Source organism: Cyprinodon tularosa, unplaced genomic scaffold (genome assembly GCF_016077235.1).
Source record: "Cyprinodon tularosa strain WSP-4 unplaced genomic scaffold, ASM1607723v1 ctg464, whole genome shotgun sequence".
In the NCBI taxonomy this organism is placed as follows: Eukaryota; Metazoa; Chordata; class Actinopteri; order Cyprinodontiformes; family Cyprinodontidae; genus Cyprinodon; species Cyprinodon tularosa.
This window is the reverse complement of record NW_024039190.1, coordinates 477,014-495,217: the sequence shown is the minus strand read 5'-3', so window position 1 is coordinate 495,217 and position 18,204 is coordinate 477,014. Positions and strand designations below refer to the sequence as shown.

The 18,204-nt window shown below is 39.5% G+C and overlaps 1 long non-coding RNA gene across 1 annotated transcript; it reads right to left on the bottom strand.

Annotated features, from left to right (window-relative positions):
* Nucleotides 1-1,236: 1,236 nt before the first annotated feature.
* Nucleotides 1,237-16,958, bottom strand: LOC119793939. Its single transcript, XR_005282157.1, has 3 exons — nucleotides 16,492-16,958; nucleotides 7,051-7,112; nucleotides 1,237-4,666 (listed from the first exon to the last, which is right to left on the bottom strand). It is a non-coding gene; the product is annotated as an uncharacterized LOC119793939 (long non-coding RNA).
* Nucleotides 16,959-18,204: the final 1,246 nt, after the last annotated feature.

Here is an 18,204-nt window from a genome sequence, read left to right as displayed (position 1 = left end):
CCCTTTAGGGCGAGACGGCCCTAATCCGTCCCGCGTCCGACAGCGCCGGTGAAAGGAGGCCTGTCAATCATAGCATGCACCCTCGGGTCTCAGAGATGGGCTTGCTCAGATGTAGGATTTACTGTACCCCCTCTTTTCTGTGTTATTAAAATCTCCTTGCAGACAGGCTGTGATATGTATATGCACACAAACAACTCAATGCCTTTCGTTTGTCAAAGCTGAATATGTGATGATACCCGTTGTGTGCAGTTTAATAATTTGAAGTTATATGCAATATTATGAATGAAATATGAATAAAAATGCAATGTTTTTTATCCCAATGCATTATCTCTTTTTTTATTTAAAGAAAACAACATTCACGCAAATGAAACATCTACAACAGAATTTATGTAATATCTTTTTTATTTGTTATTTTGCTTCATCGTTACAAAGATCAATTCCTTTCCTGCTTAAACATGTAATAAGCATGCTATTGGTTCATATGAACAGCTGTAGATGAGGGAATCACGTTTTATGCTAATAAGGGAGAAAGTCATGTAGAAGCTAGAAATAGCTCATGATCATTTTGGATACATTTCAGAGGCATGCTGGTGTCTGTTTCACAAACACACAAACATACAGAGGCATAGATGGAAAGGTAACTATAGAGGAAGAAATGCAAAAGGCAAATACACATGCACAGATACACACTCTCTCACCCACACACAGAGAAAGAGTAAACACTTATTTAGAGGTGTCAGACACTGCATGTAATATCCTCTGGTGTTTGGGTGCATGTGTACGTGTTGCAATGAGCCGTCAGCTGAGCTGAGCTGCGCGCTGTCCGTTGCAGTTGGGTGATGGTGATCAAATCTAACAGACAGTGAGGACTGGAGCACGCTCGCTGCCTCTGAGACACAGGGGAGAGAGAGGGAGCGCACTGAGATCGCCTCTGGCCACCATTATCTCTTCAGTGCATGACTGTGTCCATGTGAGTGTGACAGTGTGAAAAATAGTGTTTGTTTACTTGCTGCATGCTTGTGTGTGTGTTGGTGTGTCTCTGTGTGTGTGTGTCTGTCAGTCGGTGGGACTGAGTGTGTGTTCATATTTGCTGGTCAGTGTACTGAAATCCTAATAACTGACTGGGGGATAACTACATGACAAGAAGACACTCCTTCCCATGTTGGCAGAGGTGGGTAGAGTACACAAAAATTGTACTCAAGTAAGAGTGGCACTACTTTCAGTTTTATTTTTTTAATAAATATTCAGTAAAAAGGCTACTTGAGTATTGAGTAACTGTTGAATAATAACATTAGATTATCAACATCTAGTTTGGCAGTTATTCAGAGAGTAGAAAACATTTAAAGAGTCTCCTGTTAAAATAACTGCTGAACAGAAAAGTGAGGCATTATGAAACATAACAAACCAATTTAATATTTTTACTTATTACACTTCTTTATGATCATATCAAGAACTCACTGGGTACATTATATGCCTACCTTATTTTCAGTCTAACCCTAACCCTACCACACCTAAAGCACAATAAACTAATAAGAAAGTAGCTGGTGACAGTGACACTCAGGATACCAGAGGCCAACCTGAACCTACATGTCTCAAATCAGAAAAGCACAAGTTTTGACATTCAGGTAGGTGATCGACTTTTATCAGGCTGAATTTCCTTTGTAGCTTTAACATTATATTTTATTCACGGTAAATGTTCCACCAGGAGAGCACATAAATACCAAATGGCCACCAAGACTTCAAGTACAATTGATGAGTAAGAGTTTGACATTGTTATGTATTTTTACTTTAGGGGTGATTGTGTTTTCTACTGAATCGTTTAAACAAAGATACAATTAAATTAAAACCAACTAAAACTCACTTCTATTAAACTGACAATAGCTGTCAGTTTGAATTTATATTCTGAAGGGTATTCTTCAGTTGACATTCAGCATTTTTTCATGTTGTTAATCCATTTTTGAATGAAGGCAAGCCAGTCATTTAATACATTTTCATTTATTCCCAGGGCACTTAAAAATGCTTTCTGGGGAAATAACATATATGTAGGGAGATGAGTTAGAAGATCAATAAAGAAACCCTACTGGTGAGAGGAATAATGGATCTGCAGGTTTTATGTTAAGTGATTTCTGGACGCAGTTTTATATAATAAACTACAAAAAAAAACATTAGTTTCAAAACTGTAAAGTAATTGCAGTGTTAATCACAGCAAATAGATTTCTCCTCAAACTTGTGCACATCATTTTAGCTTTATCCAAGACCATGTAGGGACTCTCAGACTTCCCTCACCCCGGACTCTGGGAAATCCGAGGAGCTCCCAGAGTCCCGGGTGAGGGACTGCTATTTGTGTCGTCTCCCCGATCACCAAGCTCCTCACACTATCTCTAAGGGAGTGCCCAGCCACCCCGTGGAGAAAGCAAATTTCAGTTGCTTGTATCCCAGGTCATATTCTTTTGGTAATGATCCAGATTTCATGACCATAGATGAGGGTAGGAGCAAAGACCAACAGGTAATCAAGAGCTTTGTCTTTTCTCTCAGCTCTCTCTTCATCACCAGAATAGAACAGTGCAGCATCCACATTATAGCAGCAGTCGCACCGATCCGTCTAACAATCTCCCACTCCATTCTCCCCTCATTTGTGAACAGCAACTGAAGATACTTGAACTCCTCCACTTGAGGCTGTAACTCTTCTCCAGTCTGACGGGGACAAGCCATCTTCCTCCAATCGAGCCCCCCCCAAAACCACCAAAGATGAAAACCAAGCTACGCCAAGATTCAACAGTCAGCTGGACTCTCCTTATCAGCACCCTGGCATAAGCCTTTCCGGAGAGACTAATAAGTGACTCTTATGGTTGGAGCACACCCTCCAGTCCCCCTGCTTATGCAGGGGAACCACCATCCCAGTCTGCTAGTCCAAGGATATTTCCCAAACATCCACACTATGTTGAAGAGGCATGTTAGCCACAACAGCCTGACAACATCCAGAGACCTAAGTACTTAGAATTGAACTACATCCATCCCTCAAAACCTTGCTGCTTACACTTAGTCTCTCAATACCCTCAAGCCAAACATGTTCAGCAGGACTTCTTCAGCTTGACAGCATTCCTTCCTGCCAGTGTCCACCACTGGCCGCACTCTCACACTCCCAATTGCGAATTTCCAGCACAACAGGCACTGCAAAACTTAAAACCACAGCTACAGGAAGCCGTATCAACAATAGCGGCAGAGAACAGACTTTATTTCCCAAGCTGAGTTTGTCCAGCTTCCTCCTTTTCCAGGGTATTCTGCATATGTAGGAAAATATGACTCCAAAATTAATCATTAACCTCCAATTAGGGTGCCCTGGTGCAGAGTGTAACAATGGACATGCATATGTATATACATTTTTCTAAAATTTTTATCTTTCTATATTCCCTTTAACTAATTTGTAGTATGAATGTATTTAAGCTTTCCAATGTTAGCTTATTCCAAATAAAACATTTTTAAGTACATAGAAAGTTTTAAAGAACGAAAGAAAAGCAATGGCACACACTCCTAATCTAGTACACCAAGAGGAAGGGTTTAGACACACCATTTGCACTTTACAGGTGGATTCACGAGTCAATGGGGAATTAGTGATTTGCTTGTTAAATTCCCTTATATGGATAGTCAAAAAATACAAACTTTAAGTGTTATTCAGTCACAGGTTTATTTGTGGGGTAGAAAACTGAGCGCAGTTATTTGTGAGTTAAGTCGAAAAGACTTTAAATTGTATTTAAAGTTCTAGAATGGATAACCAATAAATATGCCGTAAGTTAAATACTATATCACTCCTGGTTTATTCAGCTGATTTACAATCAGACCCATACATTTTAGGATGTTTGTACAATTTTTAGCATCCCTATCATGGCATTTACTTTTAGTATTTGATTAGCCAAAATTTTTGTCTTCTGGGCCACCAAAAGTAAATCAAACAAAAATCTTTAAAGTATTGATGAGTCTTCTCTTAAGAACTGAGAACAGAAAACAGCCTGGAGCTTTCCTGGCCTGGACACCCACTTCATTTAACATACTGCCAACAACACTCAGCCTCTGCAGCCGGAGCACCCCACTCACTCCGTCACCACACATCCGTCACTGCTCATACTTGGTGTGTGTGTGGTAGTGTGGGTGTGCGTGTGTGTATGGGCGGCACGCGGTGGGATGGGGGGCTTTGGGGGGGGGGGACAGAGATAAATGGCCGTCTAATCACTCACACAATGCAGCAAGGCCCCGTAATGAAAAACACTGATAAGAAAAATTAACATAAACTGTAAGTAGTACAGAAAAAGGCAGTGGACATAAATATAGAGGCCCTGTGTACCATAAATCTAAACTGTAAACACAAACACTGACAACACACACATGTAACTGAGAGGCTTCCTCACTTTAGGCTGTGGAAAAAGACCCTGGAGCACATGTACTCGTATCTGCTTCATCCTCATTTTTACTTTTTGCCAGCTCCCACAGAGCTGGGTCCTCCACTCGTAGCACGGTGCAGTAAGTTTTAATGGTAAATCAACAAAGGGCCGACATGAAAGAAAGGCTAGCTTTCCAGTTTGCTGGGTGAAGAATTATTCATCAGCACTGTAGTGTTGCACTGCAGGCGAAAATCCTGCAGCAGCGCTCCATTTTAATTGCCAGAAAATGACTGTAAATGATACAGAGAGAGAGAGAGAGAGAAGGAGAAGGGGGACAAAAAGGAGGAGAAAGAAAAAAGAGAGCTGGAATCAGAGGTATAAAGAACTGCAAAAAAAGAAAACCCCCACTACCAACAGCTGCCCCCCAAAATTGAAGGCCGCAGTGATAAAAAGCTATGTGGCAATCACAGAAGTGGAGGGCCCCCCCCTCCGTAGTCTAAAAGAGCGATAGTGAAGGGAGAAAAGAGGAGGGCGAGGGGGAGTGCCATCAAAAAAGGAGTGGTGGGATTAGGTTTGAGAGAGAGTTTACTACGCTCTTTTTGTGCGCAGAACCTGCAGGATTAGAGATAACAAATGTTAGCTGAGGAGGAGCACCTGCTGTGAGCCGAGAACATGAGGAGGAGACATGGAGGCGAGGGGAGTGGTGGAGAGATGGGCTAACCCGCTAAAACAGTAAAATGGGCTTTTGCTGCCCCCCCCCCATACTGAATTGCATGGGGAGCATAGAATTGGCTGGAACAGGTAAAAAGTGAATTTATAATCATCAAACATGTGAAGGAAGGGAGATATTGCAGAAGAACTTCCTCTCTTCTCAAAGCATTTTCCATTGTACAAATTCTTTATGACCCCAGTAAAGATCTACCTTTATGTAGTTAACATAACACAACTTAAACAATAATCTATTTATTACCAACTTTATGGCTGTTTTTCATTATAGTAATAAAGGCCTGTTTGCGTTTTTCAGCCACATTTTTATTTTCTCTTACAACTTCACTTTGGGTAAAATTAGTGGCTAAAATTACAGCTGGGGCCTTGGGACCTCACTGTCTCCTCAGTGACCCCAGCCGGGCAGCACACAGACTGGTCAATCCACAAATAAAAGTCTGTCTGCAGCTACTAACTCAATTCTGCCACTCAGCTTAGTGGTCTCTTAGAAGCAAGTCTCTTAGACGGAACTGTGCTTCTTACGCATGCATACACAAAAGGTTTGAGCTGCTGCGGTCACACCTGTGAAGCCTTATGTCTGATCCTCTGTGGTGGATGAATAAAAAAAGCCTTTTTTTAGGAAAATCTTTTTAGGAGATTTCTGATCTGGACCAGAAGTTCACAAAGGTTTGGTAAATAGTAAGTGGAACAACAGCAAATGTCGGAACTATACTGTTTATCTAAAGTACTTCATGCAAAATGCATGCAAAAAAAAAATAAAAAATGGAACTTGAGGGCCCACCTGCTCTTTTTAAATTAGCAGTTCACAGATTTGGTTTTATAAGAAGCAGGGAAAAACTTTGGAACAGGTGGAAAATGGAAATCCTACAGATCAGAACAAAATAGCTATTTTTTTAAATAATGTACATCTCTATCGCACACACAAGGAGGTTACAAAATGCTATAGTCACAGCTGTGATATCTTGTTTATTATACTGGTGGAGGGGAGTGCAAGCAAAGATGTAAATAACAAGGGCAGGGAATGTGCTACGTTGATATCTTACCTGGACTAAAAGTTAAAAACACTTTTAGTAGTTGTTTAATGCCAACACAGACGACTAATACCTTAAATAATCATGATAAGCACTTCACATTGATCAAATGTAAGAATGGATAGTTATAATTATACATTTGTTTGAGAGCCTGTTTGTTTTTCTCTAATCAGCGCTGAACTGATTTCAATTTAAAATAAAATGAGCACAAACATATGGTTTCTGGTTCTTGCTCTCAAAAGACTCACACTTTACTCACCCCATATGTTACAATTTTTGACTATTTAATATTTTCATCACTGCTTCAAAGAAATGAATAAATAAGAAATACTTGAAATTTTTAAATAAAAAACAAAAGCTGGAGAAAAACTGCAGGGGCTGGTAAATGAAGCATAAAGACCCCGAGTGACCGAGGGGAATTATTTGGCTCCATTAAGCAGGCATTAACATGAATTACTATCTAATTAAAATTAAACAGCTCATTAATAACTTTGCGGTAGGGCCTTAGTGTGGAAGTTCTCCTGAGTGTGCGTGTTTAGGGTGTGTGTGTTTGAGAAAGCAAAGCTGTGTTTGAGTTGTGGCCAAGAGAGCAGTCGAGTGGAGTAAACGTAAGTGGTCGCCCCAAAGGAAAGTCAGGGCCAAAGAGGGCGTACGTCTGCATCAAGAGTGCAGCAAAAAATATATCCATCTTTAAATAAAGTTAAGTTTAGTCACTGTTTAAGGAAGAAAAAGTGTACCACTGTGACCCAGAGGATAAAAACACACAAACCAGAAATCATAAAATCAGGCTGATGGAAAGCAGAATACAGTTGATTTTAACTAAGATTAATGAAAATGAAAAGCTTCCTATTTTATGTCTGGATATTTGGACACACATTAACAAGCTGTGGCAATGTGTAAAAGACACATTCACTCACTCCTGAGGCATCCGTCTGGGGTCGCGGCCTCCATGCTGGCAAGCAGCTCAGCACTGTGAGGTCTGTCAGGAGACAAGAAGGCAGAAAAAGGTAATCAGTGTCCTGGACTTTACTGATAAAAGAAGAAGAAAATAGGGGCTAAGTCCCATTCACCTCTTTCCCCCTTGTTCTTAGCCCTTAAACCTAAATGTCTGCAGGGGGAAAGACATCTCAATTGTTTGTGTGTGGAACAAAACAGCAAAGGAGAATGATTTTCTACCTCTTAAAAACTGGCTTTTTATGGGGAAACACTTAGAGTCATGTATTCCACAAATACATTTTGTATTGGACAGTGACCACTGAACAGTATGTTATATGTGGTTTGTGGACATAACAAATAGAATTAGAAATTATTAGAAATATTACTCCTTTCAATCTATACACTGCAAAAAGGTTCAGAAAATGAGTAAAATAAGTGTATTTACCCTTATTTTAAGTGGGAAAATAGGATGATTTGCCAATGGAATGAGCATTTTACCCTTAAGATAAAATAGTTAGAAATTAAGCACTTGAAATAATTAACTGAAGTTTTTTTTTTTTTTTTTTTTTTAGATAAATTGTTTTATTTTATTGGCAAAGTGTGTCACTTACCTCCCCCATTAAAAAAATGCACTTATTTTATGAAAAATAGACCTACTTAAATTTACATTTTTTGCAGCGTATTTAGTTGGATGTGTTCTGTTGAATGATGCCAGTGAAAATGAAAGTGCTAAATAAAAAAATACTTTTGGAATAAAAGAAAAAAACCTGCAGAGACTAATCAATCATCACGTTCAGAATATGTTGGAAGATCAGCTTGCTTGAAGTTACCTTTGAACAACTACCTTAAAGCATATTTTTGTTAATATATTAGCAATACAGTAACAAAGATCTAAATACAGTTTAAAACCTTTAAAAATTTTGTTTCCTACAGTTAAAGTTTGTTTTATTATTCATTCAGTTTTGTAGGGCATCAAAAATTATGTATTCTGACATCTCCTGCTGAATTGATATGTTTAGATGTCACACATGAGCATTTTGACTCATGGATGTTTGCACAGGAATTGAGGAGAAATGATGTTAAACATGGTTTTTGACGGAGAGTCCTATGGCTTAGTAACAACTTCTTAACTAAGAGGTGATCCAGTTCACAAGTAAACTAAGCATCTCCTTAGTTTATCCAAGTGGTATCAGCAGATATATAAACTTAAATCAATAATTTGGGTATTTTTGAGAGACAAACAAACACATGTGCTGCAGGGAGATACAGGTGCTGGTCATAAAATTAGAATATCATGAAAAAGTAGATTGATTTCAGTAATTCCATTTAAAAAGTGAAACTTGTATATTATATTCATACATTACATACAAACTCATATATTTCAGATGTTTATTTTGTTTAATTTTGATGATTACAAATGACAACAAATGAAAATCTCAAATTCATCATATCAGAAAATTAGAATATTGTGAAAAGGTTCAAAATTGATGGCCCCTGGTGCCACACTCTAATCAGCTAATTAACTCAAACCACCTGCAAAAGCCTTTAAATGGTCTTTCAGTCTAGTTCTATAGGCTACACAATCATGGGGAAGACTGCTGACTTGACAGTTGTCCAAAAGACGACCATCGACACCTTGCACAAGGAGGGCAAGACACAAAAGGTCATCGCTAAAGAGGCTGGCTGTTCACAGAGCTCAGTGTCCAAGCACATTAATAGAGAGGCGAAGGGAAGGAAAAGATGTGGTCGAAAAAAGTGTACAAGCAAGAGAGATAACCGCACCCTGGAGAGGATTGTGAAACAAAACCCATTCAAAAATGTGGGGGAGATTCACAAAGAGTGGACTGCAGCTGGAGTGAGTGCTTCAAGAACCACCACACACAGACGTATGAAAGACATGGGTTTCTGCTGTCGCATTCCTTGTGTCAAGCCACTCTTGAACCACAGACAGCGTCAGAAGCGTCTTGCCTGGGCTAAAGAGAAACAGGACTGGACTGCTGGTGAGTGGTCCAAAGTCATGTTCTCTGATGAAAGTAAATTTTGCATTTCCTTTGGAAATTAAGGTCCCAGAGTCTGGAGGAAAAGAAGAGAGGCACTTCATCCACGTTGCTTGAAGTCCAGTGTAAAGTTTCCACAGTCAGTGATGGTTTGGGGTGCCATGTCATCTGCTGGTGTTGGTCCATTGTGTTTTCTGAGGTCCAGGGTCAACGCAGCCACATACCAGGAAGTTTTAGAGCACTTCATGCTTCCTGCAGCTGACCAACTTTTTGGAGATGCAGATTTCCTTTTTTCCAACAGGACTTGGCACCTGCACACAGTGCCAAAGCTACCAGTACCTGGTTGAAGGACCATGGTATCCCTGTTCTTAATTGGCCAGCAAACTCTCCTGACCTTAACCCCATAGAAAATCTATGGGGTATTGTGAAGAAGAAGATGCAATACACCAGACCCAACAATTCAGAAGAGCTAAAAGCCACTATTAGAGCAACCTGGGCTATCATAACACCTGAGCAGTGCCACAGACTGATCGACTCCATGCCACGCCGCATTGCTGCAGTAATACAGGCCAAAGGAGGCCCAACTAAATACTGAGTGCTGTACATGCTCATACTTTTCATGTTCATACTTTTCAGTTGGCCAACATTTCTATAAATCCTTTGTTTTTATTGGTCTTCAGTAATATTCTAATTTTCTGATATGATGAATTTGAGATTTTCATTTGTTGTCATTTGTAATCATCAAAATTAAACAAAATAAACATCTGAAATATATGAGTTTGTATGTAATGTATGAATATAATATACAAGTTTCACTTTTTAAATGGAATTACTGAAATCAATCTACTTTTTCATGATATTCTAATTTTATGACCAGCACCTGTACATTTCCCTTGTAACATTTCCCTTGTATTATCAGTTTTCTAGTTTTAGTCTTAGGCATTTTTTTGCGTGTTTTTTTTTTACTAGAAAATATTTTATGTGGGCCAAAAGGTGAACCTTTGGTCTTCTTTGACTAGAGTACCTTTCTTCCTTTTTTGTGGGAACCTTGATCACTGAATCTCCCCATGAGTTATAATAGCCACACATCTCTTGCTGGTTTTGTTCTTTGCTCAGCCTATCCCACCATTTTCATATCACAGATTAAACTGTGCATTTTTTAGATATGCAGAGGTTAAGATATTTTTAAATAACCTTAAAACAGCTTAAACCTCTCCAAAACTTAATACAGAGCCTTGTCAGCTCCATGCCTTGATATATATGATGCTGTTTGCTCACTGTATGTATGCTGAGATGCAAGCAGACTATTTACTAATCAGTTCACTTTTGTCCTTGTTAATTGTCATTAACTTTAAATATAGGTTTTATTCTAGATGGGGATACAACTATCTACATGCCACATTTATTCCAATTTTATCTGTCACCTTTTTGAACAACAACACAATATATTATTTTTCCTTCCATGTCACAATTATTCACTTTTTGTGTTGTTCTGTTACATAAGATCTCTATAGATTACAGTATGTTGTGGTTGATACATCGCAAATTGTAATGTCATGATCTTGGTGCTGATGACTGGCTTAATTGCTAACTCTATTCACCTGCCTAAACCTCCCAGGTTCCTCATCACTGCTCATCTGACCCACCTGCTCCTGCCTCTATTTAAGGCGCTTGTTCTCAGGGGTTGCAGCATCTGGGACACTCTGGGCGGCCATCAGTTGGTTCCTACCTCATTCTCCGAGCACGGACTGAACTAATAAGCAATATTAGTGACTCACGTTCATAATCGTCCTCCATTAGATTTATGTGGTCACTAACCTATGTTTCCTCTCTTCAAAGTTTCCTGCCTCAAACGCCCTCGCCACTGCTATCCCGATCCGTCGGTTTTAAATAAATACTTTTGTGTAATCCACCTGTCTGTCTTGCCTGAATACCGGGTCCTTCTGTTCCCGGTTCTGACAGCTGAAAGGGCAAAAAAGGGCAAAACATGTCTTAACAAGGTGCTAAAGATACAGACAAAGCAACAAACTATCAGCTTTTCTATTAATTTTTGTCAACATTTAACCTCTAATGATTTATTTATGGATGTAAACGTTGCCATTCCCGTCATGTTAAATATTTAAAGCTCAAATGTTTAAAATATCATGAGATGTCAGTTGAAAAGTCATGAACTTCCGGAGCTTCAAAGTCCCCCAAGTAAATCCTGGTTTGGATCTAATTTCTGCCAACTGCCTTTTAGTGCCAAGAGGGAAAGGGACATAAAGATAACCCCTGGAAGTGGGATCCAGACAGAGAAGGACATGTATGATTAGAATAAACAACGGATCTGATATCTTTAACTGTACAGATTACATGTTCTTCTTTTATAAAATCTTCAAAGTAGGAAGCTTGCAAGTACTGAGCCATTATTCTGATTTGCAAACACCCGACTTCATCTAAATCCACAAGATGGTCCAAAAGGCTGCAACAACAAAATAATGACAGACAGCTCTTGGTGATCAAGAATGAATGAAAGGGAGAGAAAGAAAGGGAGTTAGAGCCCCAGATGTGTGCCGGTGCATGCATCAAACATATCCCTCCACCTCCTACCCCTCACCTTCCTTCTCTTGGCCAGGAGCTGTTTACCTCTCTATCAGCAGTGCTTTCTGAAAGCAGGGACCCCATCCATATTCACCGGCCTCAAATTCCTCTGCTTATCTCCCCCCCAACCCTTGAAAAACCTCCTCGTGCTCTTCTCCGCACATACATACATACATAAACACGTCTTTATGGAGGCGAGAGGCAAACGCGCCGGGCCAGGAGGGGGGTCGTTGATAAGAATCAACTTGAATTCAAAGCAGAGGATTGGGGGTCCTCGGTGGGCAGGCGAACAGCCAGCCAGGCGCATGGGCTGAGGCTTAGACTGGCATGACACAGACAGGTAGACTGAGGCTCTATATTCTCTGAGGCCATTTGGCAATTTAAAGGATTTGAAATAGTGGCATGTTGATACAAACTGACTAAAAGTGCAGACTTTATCTGATTTCTGGCTAAAATCCAGAACAACGAGTGATATGCAACCCCCTTTTGATAAATTTGCTTGCACCAATCAATTATACAGAGATTGCATATTTTCTCTTTTATCTGATAGTCCAAAACAGGTCTATTAGAATCAACAGGTAAAACCTCAAACAAAGATTGCAAAGTTTTATCAGCAAAAAAGCCTGATTGATGTACCTCTATGTAGAACCTACAAAGTAAATGGCAGTTTATTCTCCACATAGCTTATTTGTGATGACAAGTTTTTGTGTTTTATGATGAGCGCTTTATTTTACTACGCAGACTTGATCCATATTTTCCCTAGTCGAATTAGTAATATTTCTTTCCTCATATGAATCAACAGGTGAATTAAATTCAGTGCACAACAAAACACTGAGACATTAAAACAAATTAAATCAAACTCACAGATATCAAGAGGTATAATGATAATATTTAGAAAGCCTGTGTTGTAAATGTCATTGCCTGCTTTTGATGAGCAGTCGTTTTCCAGTTCCATCTTTTCCTCAAAATCTTTTATGCTCAGTGTTTTAAAAAATTAACATTAGAAAGTATCTTATTATGTGGCTTAAAATGTAAACAGTGCTATAGTTGATTTATTAATTTAATATTTTTGTAAGTTTGTATAAATTGACCTGTTTTAAATAACACAGACTAGAAAGATTACATTCTTTTAACTCCAGATACACAAGTATTACTGTACTTGTGTATCTGGAGTGTCAGTAAATCTGTCTGTATGTCATTTTATTTGAAATGATGGAGCTATATAACAGATAATTTACTTTTTTATTTGGAACACAAAGTTAAATTCTAGATGTCTAAGCAAAGTACATTTGTTTCATATGATAGAATATCGGTTTGGTGAAATAACCTTTTTGCTAAGAGCCTTTCAAATTTTACGGTATTGTATTTTAGCCGACTATCCCAGCTCATCGAAAGTTACATATTCAGCATGCTTTTAGACAATGCCAACTGTTTTTGTTTTGTTATTTAGTTTGTTTTTTGCCAAGAAGAGGGACAACTACATTTAAGAAAGCTGATGTAAGTCTTTAGCACAGACATCTCCAAACTCGGTCCTTGAGAGCTGCTGTCCTGCAGGTTTTTAGAGGATTCTCTGCTTCAACACAGACAGCTGATTAACAGGATTTTGCTGAACTGCGGTCATCAGAATCAGCTTTAATGAAGCCAAGAAATATTGAAAACCTGTAGGCGAGCAGCCCTCGAGAATCGAATTTGGACGTGGCTGCTTTAGCAACATTTCAACATTTCCCTCACCGCATTTGGCTACAATGGTAAATACCTGGCATATTCTTCAGAGGACATTTGCAGCATCAGATACCTCAGCTAATAATGGGCCAAAGCAAGGCTTGCATTAGCTTACTTCCTCTCTATTTTGATTTGCTGATGATTCAGCTAATAACACATATTTATTGCTCCAACTGATGATTTTTTAATTTCTTACATTGCTTTAACTATTTAAAAAATAGTAAATGGCCTGTACTCATGTAATGCTTTGGTCAGGTCAGGAGGCTTGACCAAAGCGCTTTACACTTTAAACATTCACCCATTCATGCACACACTGTGGCAAGCTAAATCGTAGCCACGGGTTCCCTGGGGCTCGCTGACAGAAGCAAGGCTGCTGTACACAGGCGCCACCCAGCCCTTTTCATTTAATGAATATTTGTTGTTGTTTTCCGTCTTCTGCCCATGCTGGCTCAGTTAAGAGTTTTTAGAATTTTACATCTAAAGTGCAGTTACAGTATTTTTTCTAAAAAAAAAATGCATTTAATTTGAATTTAAGGTGTAAAAACTTGAACTCAAAGACCTTAAAATAGCTTTAATAACAGAAAAAAAAACTTTGTGTTCAGGCCACCTTAGAAGTCCCTGACAAATCTAATTGGATTAGCTGTTATTCTCAACATGGAGATTCAAATGAAGTGGTCCAAACACTTGATGGTGACTGCTTTGGAGAGGAGGGGGCTTCGGAGACGGGCTGATAAGCTCTGCGAGTACAAGTTGAGGGCTCAAAGAGTGCTCCAGCAGTAAAGACACATGGAGCAGGAGGAGGGAACTCTAGCCCGCTTCCACCGCAAGCCTTGCGTTGTTTTGGGATTGAAGTTGGGAACTCTCTCCTCTCCTAATTGCACATTGGTACTTTTCATGAATATTCATTCTGGCGTGTTCAGACCCCGCCTAATTAGCCGGGAGATAGAGGAAGAATCTCGCACCTTTTAGCACAAGAGAAGCCCCCCTCCCTCCGCTTCTTTAGTTGCATTCTCAAGGGGATGCTGGCAGAGTAGCCCAAGTTCATTAGCCAAAAAAGAAAGAGGGAAAAAGTTACCTGAAAAGAAAGAGAAGATTTAATGTTGAAAATGGATGGCCAACCGGCAGCTTTTTCTTTTGCCGATTGCATATTTAGTGCCTATTACGCATGTCTGTCAAAAAAAAAAGTGAAAACAAAATACAATTATCTGATTGAACAACTTGGAATATTATTCTACTCACTGCAGGAGGTACATCACATGAATTTTAAAATGTAAACACACTCCTGCTGCTGCCCCAAATTCCCCCCATGGACTTAAGAAAAAGTATGATCGATCTACTTTGAAGCTGAGTCCAAGGACCCCTACAGAAAGTTTAGAGAAGTAGTGACCAGATTAAGGGGGGATTGATGGGTTGTAGGCCTACACCAAATTTAAAAAATCATATTTGAATTTCAGAAATTGGATGCTGCTGTTTCAGTAAATCTGAGCTACATTCATGGAGCCAACTGAGGCTCAAGAATGACTGGAAAACAGAAGCTTCCTGGCAGGCCCTGTTCCTGTAGGAGAAGGTGCCTTCTCAGATATGTTCTGATAAGGTTCACCTGTGGCGATATATTCTGGCAAATTGTTACTGTCCACATTCCTGGCCTCTTTTCAGGTAATTCCCATTTGTGCATCCTTCTTAGTTTTGCCTTATGCAAGTAAAAAAGGTACATAATTGAATTTATATTGTGAAAAGGGCACTCCAGAAAAGAGCCAAAATATGCCATAACTATGGGGAACTCCTTTAGTTATGTCAGTGGACAAATATTTAAGCTTATTGAGGGTTTAAAAGCTGTACATTTTGAATAAAGGTGGTATTTTGTTTCAAGATTGATTCCTACCTCTCTATGTTATTTTTAAATAACTGAATATGTCAGAATCTGTGATGACATTAATACGACAACGAAAAATAAGCTTTTTTGAAATACAAACTATAAATTGCAGAAACCTGTAAAACATTTGCATTATAATAACAATAAATTTCCAGAATCACACAGCTATCTTCTACTAACTAATTCCTACATCTGTGGCACAGGGAAAATCTGAATAAAAAGTAACGACTAAATCAAAAATCGTGATGTCATACAGATACAAAGGATACTTATTATTCCTCAAGGAGGTCACCCAACTTCCTCAACACTCATCTCCGCGGTTCACACTCAGAGCGCTCAGTATTTTCATCCTTTATTCACTCTTTTTTTTTTTTTTTGAACCCATCATATCGCGCTCATTTGTAGCCTTCTTTTCCCTGTGCGGCCCGTCCCTTCACAGCTGAGTTCTGTGTGATCCCTTTTCATCGGGCGCACCATGGAAACCTTGTGCGTCCTGGCAAAAATGCACCTCAGCACAACAACAAGGCCGTATTCTTTCCTCTGCAAAAAGGGCCCAAAGCATCTGGAGCTTTTCTCTTTTCCAGCAGCCCGTCACTGGCATGGCAAAGCACAAGTCTGGGTCTGTGTGGCAGAAACCGGCGCTTTTTATAGACTAGAGGAGACAAGAGTGGATGAATGGCAAACGCGTCTTTATTAACTGAGAGCTGCGTGAAGCTGTGGGTCCCTCAGAGAAAGGAACTCGGAAGGTCCCTTAGGGGTTTTTACGCACAAACTCTTAAGTTTGCTGTTTTAAAAATCACAAAATATGAACGTTTGGAAATATTTTACATTATTTCTGTTTTTTAACAGCTGATTGTGCTATATTTAAGGCTTTTTACCTTTATTTTATTCCATTAAAAAAATCACAAATTGACACTTTCAGTTGGTTTTAAAGTGGACTGTGCAGCAAAGTAAGCGCATGACCTATGTCTGTAAGGATAACGATTCTAGGTAGCAATTTATAATTTGCGTAAAACGCGAAAAGATACATGAAGTGTCTCTCATATTCCAGTAAATGTCTGTAAAGGATGCGTGGGCAAAAAAAAAACCCACGCCTTTCAGGAGATGATGACGAGCACCTGTGACCCGGCCAACGTTTTGCACACACACACACACCCTCACACACACATTCGCAGATGCACTCTACACAGTTAATGTAGGAGACAAGGGTAAAGCGAGGACGCATCCACAGCAGAAAAGAGACAACTTACCGTTTAGTCATGAAGCTCCGGATTAAAATGAACAGCAGAGCCGAGTAACTCCTGTAAACAGAAAAAAAGAACAGTCGCATGGGGCTGACATAAAAAAGGCTAAAGAAAAAAACAACATAGCTTTTAGGTGAATGATTAAAATGGGACCTTCCCCAAAAAAAGCAGCTCCTTTTAGAGGCAGCGGAACATGCGCCTGATTGCAGAGTTTTGGGCGAATGGAAGAGGAGAGATGTAAGATTTGTTTAAAGCCCCGCATTTCCATTTAAGAACGTGATTGTGTTTGCAAAGATCCCTTTCAATCTTTGCATCCCCACCACCACCACCTCCTCTCCCTCCTCTCTCTACCCCTTCAGCGTCTCTGAGGCTGCTTTGCAATTCATAGAATTGGTAATTTGCTATTGGGACAAAATGTGAAGGGAAAAATAATCAGATCAACCGAGTGAGGAAGAGAAGAGTAAGCCAGGAGCAAAAAAATAAAAAAAACACAAAAAACAAAAAAATAAAAAGGATTTATGTCTTTAAGTCGCAATGCTTCAAAAGACACATGATATATGTAAATAAATATATATTTAATTTGCAAGAGTCAAGTTGAACATCTTGTCGGAGATTATGAGAAAATTTAATTATATTGTCTTGTAGATAATATTCATTAGGTTGTTATAATTTCACCTCCATTTAAAAATACGGTGCAAACATGTAGGAGCGCATGCAGGAAGTGTGCAGATGGTAGCCTGTTTTAATGTTTGGGTGGCACAGCATTATGCAATTTCAAGACTTTTATGATGCTGCTATTTAGTAAAGGTCGGAGTTCAAGGAACATTCAAAAGTTGAAACTTTGGAGGAAAGTAAATAAATCAGATACATTATCAAGCTTACACTCTCCCTTGTAAAGATTAAAAATAATTTTAAAAATTAATATTATGCATATCGATATTAAAGGGTTCTTCTTACCCCCCATTACCCCACACCCCGAGGTGATGCCAGTGACTGAATAGTGTACTTAATTCCTGTTAAACATTTCACCTGCTCTCCGCAGAGAGGGAAGAGCGCAAAACAGAGTAAGCATCTTGCCTATCATTTCTAAGTGGGTGGTGATCATCAGATCACACAACACTGAAAATTACTGGAGACAATACAAATAAATGACAGCGCTGAGCCTTTTTAAACAGAGCAAATGCTCTCATGCTTTTCTTCTTTTTTTTTTTCCAAAAAGCACAGACAGACGCATCACAGCAGCTTATTTGTGCGCTTTTTTTGTCGGCTCCAGAGCTGGAGAGGATTGCGCTTATAATCTGGTTCAAATGAGGAGCGCTATAATCATCAGTGACCTATTGTAAAGGTGCACGCGTGTGTGAGTGTGTTTCAGAGACAGGGGGTGGTGGTTGGGGGGGTTCAAAAAGATCTCCTTACTCCCCCACGTGGTTATTTGCAAAACAACCGATCCAAACCTGTGGAAACCCAATCAGACACCGCTGCTACAGCTCCTGCCCAACTACTATACTGCAAACGTTTAGAAGACACGCAGAGTATGTGAGCAGGTGCGTATTGAAACTCAAAGAGACATTTCATAAGTAGAACATATGTTTTTTCTATAACATATGTAACACCGGACCTCCATCCATCGCGCACCGTCCTCTGAAAGCGTGCGCCTATTGAGTATCTCTCCAGTGAGTTTGAGTCGGAGAGGAGCCAATACAAGCTGAGGGGAGGCGT